The sequence below is a fragment of the Carassius auratus genome, chromosome 2 (assembly GCF_003368295.1).
Source record: "Carassius auratus strain Wakin chromosome 2, ASM336829v1, whole genome shotgun sequence".
Lineage (NCBI taxonomy): Eukaryota > Metazoa > Chordata > Actinopteri > Cypriniformes > Cyprinidae > Carassius > Carassius auratus.
Window position 1 is genome coordinate 23845075 of NC_039244.1, and position 5021 is coordinate 23850095.

Sequence of the window (5021 nt, forward strand, 5' to 3'; positions counted from 1 at the left end):
CTGCGCTGTGAACAAGTGTGGTGAATGGCATCATTGCATGGAAACGCACCAAACCTCTGAAGCTCAGTATTTTATGACCAAGGCAAAGTCACTAGGAATGAGATTAAAGAATGCCTGACAGTATTCTATGTTCCTCATTCTTCTATCTTATTCTCTTTAGCATTTCTTGAATGTACCAAGTTTAAGTTTGGCTGGTTAGCATGGGCAGGTGAACTGGTAGATGCTGGAAAATGTATCTTTCTCCATCGATGGCCTTTCAGAAGAAGCCATGTAGCCTATTCTGACCAATAGCACAAATATATGTATTTACCCCAAGCATTACAAAAGTCACTTATGCTCACCAAAGCTGCATTTATTTGATTAAAAACAGGAATATTGTAAAACATTATTATAATGAAAAATAACTGTTTTAATATATTTTTAAAAAAATATATTGATTCCTGTGATGGAAACGCTGAATTTTCAGCAGCCATTATCTCCGTCGTTGGGTGTCACATTATACTTCAGAAATCATTCTTAATATGCTGATTTACTGCTCAAGTAACAATTCTTCTTATCAATGTTGAAAACAGTTGTTTGAACTAATATCTAAAAAGATTCATGGTTCTTTGTTGAACAGAAAGTTAATTTAACAGAATTTATTAGACAGAAATATTTTGTCATTGTCACTTTTGAATAATTGAATGCCTATATGCTGAATACAAATATAAAATAAAAATAAAAGTACTTACTGACACCAAACTTTTAAATGGTAGTGTACAAATCATCACAGGTCATGGTAGTTGCAATTGAAAGATTTGGGACCGTGTGAATTTTTATGGCATCATCCGCCAATCAAAACCTCTAGACTATATAGTCACATGGCATTTACAGTTCAGGTGACTGGCTTAGTAATGAGTCCAGAACTAAATGCTCAGCAAAGACCAGGTGTCATAGGGATTTGTTCAGACTCATAAGTAAAGAAGGTAATACACAAACACACAGACTTAATTTCTATCTCATCACCCAATCCACACAATTCTCCTCCCAGCACAAACATACTTTCTCTCTGTTAAAGTGGAAAAATGACTCAATATGAATCTAATGATCAATGTTAACACCATTTTTGGGAATACGTCATTATGAGTCTGCTTTAATGCACTGTTGCAGTCAATAAACAGGAACATGATTTCCCCCTTTCCCCTGTAAACATCCCTGCCACAAGATACATGGAAGCGAGGTTGGCAGGACATATTACTTCGCAATGTAATCAGCAGCTGAATCCCATAAGTGTTCATTGAGCTAAATGCTAAAACTCCAGGGTGCCTTATATAAGTATTTTTGTAGTATGTAATATTCCTGATGTGAAAAGTTATCAAAGAATCTCATGTAAACGCTAGTTTCCATTCCAACTGGCCGTGTGCATGGAACTTAAAGGCATCTACAAATAGGTAAATATATGCATCATTGCATGACCAGTCAAATGGAGTATGCAAATACTAGTATGCAGCTCTAATCTGGTAAATGCTAAATTTAGTGTAGAAGTTTTCCCTCAGAAACTGCTAGTAAATTTCACAAATCATTTCAAAGAATCTGCATGCCACACATTGATTAAACATGAAATTTTAAAAGTAGAAAGACTGAGATTGTATTTTCTTTTAAAACATACTCCAACAATTTGTTTTTTTAACAGCGAAAGGCATGAAGATATTAAGATATCATAAATATTATCATCACAAATTTCTGTATACAGTAGCTACTTAAAAAAATAACGTATATTGCAAAAAACTGTATACAAATAATAGAAGACCAATCACAATGAACGTAGTATGTAAATGCCATAATGACATCACTGATGTAGTTACCTTTAGAATGTTATTCTATCAGTGTAAAAGGGAGATTTGCCATATGTAATCTTACATTTCTTTTTAAGTATAAAGTTTCCAAAAGTCCCAAAATCGCTACACTTAAAAGTTGAGTTTACCAAATATTAAACAACTTGACATTTACTCACCTTCAATTCGCTCCAAACCTGCATTACTTTCTTTCTTCTGTGATACATAAAAGAATATGAACTATCCCTTTAAGACTTGAGTGCTTAATGTTATGCAGTTCAGGATGAGTTATTCACATAAGTTCACTTAAGGTTAACGATTTAGAACAACCCCCAACTAGAAAGTTTGAGAATTATCAATGCACTGCCTTGGGAGCACTGTAATGAAGAAAATTAAGAATTAAAACTAAATGTACCCTGAAGTTATAATGCTAAGCTGCACAAAGTAGTTTCAGTGCTCTGTGAAATGTGCCTCATTTTTGACATCCGCAGTGTGGGCACAGTAGCCAGATTCTCGTCATGACAGTTGTGCATAATGTGTTTGTGCTTTCCATATTGAATTGGATTGGTCGGGGTAGTCTTCGAGAAAAGGATCTCATTATTAGTGTCAGTGAGATATCTTTCTTGCTCTCGGTTGCGTGTTGTGGGTGTTGGACGAGTAGGAGGGGGGCATGAATGTTTCTGTGTGAGTGTGTGCGTGGCTGAGAAAGAGAGAAAGGGAGAAAGAGAGTTTAAGTGAGTTAGACAAGTAAGCTAACACATTGTGAGCTAGGAATGCAGTATACAGTATATTGACTGTATTGCACTAAATGACGCCAGATACAGTAGCACCGTTCCAAAACCTAGTGCGTTGCCTAACTGCGACCTGCCTACTTAGGTGGCTTCTAAAGCAGCACACTAACCATCTTAGAGCCTCTTGAATGAATTATTTGGAACACTACTTTGACGCTAGCATGTGTTCCTGTGGCTCAGTGGTAGAGCATTGTGTTGGCAGTGCAAAAGCTTGTGGGTTCAATTCCCAGGGAACACACATACTGGTAAAAAAATATATATGTGTATCAGAAATGCACTGTAAGTTGCTTTGGATAAAAGCATCTAAAAGTTGCTTTGGATAAAAGCATGCATGATGCTGAGATATCAGTGTGATATGCTAGTAAGAATACATAGCACACATTAGCTTAAATAATTCATTGTTTGTCAGATTTAAGCATTTTAAACACTGCTTTCCAATACTGAATAAAGTATATTTTTAAGCAATAACTGAATTGGAAATAGCATATTACTCTTACTATTTCTTACGAATCATAATAAGACATAAAAGAAAAAAAAAACGTAGCTCATTGAACTGCATTATGGGAATAAATTCACAATGTGGATATACCATGTGTCCAAAATAAGATCATAGTAGACATCAGTTACTCACATTCATGCCATTGCAAACACATATGATTTTCTTTCTTTTATTAATATTTTTAATTAGTAATTTTTTATATATAGTTTTAAGTTATAAATGTATATTTTCCATTGTCCATTTAACGTTTTTGTTAGTTGTGTTTTTGTAAGTTGTGTTTTTGTAATTTTTTTATAGTTTTTAATATGTCTATATCATTTTTTTTAGTGTTGTTTTTTATTGGATTTTATAATTTATTTATATTATTTATTTTTGTTGTTATTGTACAACATCAAGTTAATGTATGTATATATATATACATATATATATATATTTATACATAAATATATATATAAAGGTTTGATAAATTACACCAGCGATAGTTTACATGTGTGGATCTACACATGCAAATGGGTGCTTAGTTGCATGTACTTGTGCACACTTGTGCACTGTGTTACGAGTGTGCAAGCGTTCAAAAGATATCATTGGTGTATGTCTGGTGAGGGTAATCCAGATCATAACAACCCCAGCTGAGGTTGAGGAGAGGTGGGGGTATAACAGGGAAACGTGAACTACATACCTTAGACAAACACACAGACACACACTGCCAGTATCTCATTAACATAACTCATATATGTGTATACGACAAATAAGCGGCAGTGACTTGAGACAAAGAGAGGATGAAGAGCTATTTACGTCACGCTCTTTGTTTATTTTAATCTGCTGCGCTCATCCCGTGCTGTCTATTCAGCGAGTCTGTTTTCATTTGCCTATCAGCAGATGCCCTTTTCTTGATTTATAATGCTCATGGCATCAACTCACAGACTCAGGAGGGAAATATTTAATTAAACTGGAGATGGGTGGGCCTCTTGTGCCGCTCTCAGGGGCCAAGAGCAGTGGGACCACTCACATGTTGTTGTTTTTTTCACTGATGGGCCTGTGAGCAGGTAACAGAACCTGAGAAACTAGCTTCACGTGATGGAGACCAATGGTTAAGCATTTCTAATGATGCCTAAACTACATCTCTCTATTTTTAATTCCATGGCAGAGTTTTCACTGTCTGGAAAACCTGATTAAAATATGCAGAATTTCATGGTTCGAATGAATGATACAGTTCTGAAGTCTACAGAAAAGTGTGGTCCAAGAATGGGGTCTCTAAGAGAGTCCATGTGTGTGTGCGTTATGCAGCTGGTGGTATTTCTCTCCGTCATTTCCCTCTCAGTGCATTTGTGTTAGTAGCAGCCGGGCTCAGGCCAGCCATTAATCACAGGATAAAATGATAGATGTTCTTCATAGAATAAGTGGATGCACCATGCATGCAGAAATAACCTGCTGTGCTGGCTCAAGGAGGACACATAAACATTTTATCTCTCTCCAGATTTTCTGTGGACACACATACACACTGTAATACACTGTTCTGCACAAAACATCTAAAACACACACACACACACAAATAATGCATTCTCGTAAACCACCCTTGGCAGAGTCTATTTAGCTTTATTCTAGAAAAAGAAAGAAAGAAAGAAAGAAAGAAAGAAAGAAAGAAAGAAAGAAAGAAAGAAAGAAAGAAAGAAAGAAAGAAAGAATGGGTATGACACAGGTATTACAAGGAGAGTGTGACTTATGAGGACATTACCCATGTCCCCATTTTTCAAAACGCTTATAAATCATACAGAATGAGTTTTTTTTTAAGTAAAAATGCACAAAGTTTCCTGTTAGGGTTAGGGTTAGGTGTAGGGCCATAGAATATACAGTTTGTACAAGTATAAAAACCATTACGCCTATGGGATGTCCCCACTTTTCACAAAAACAAACGTT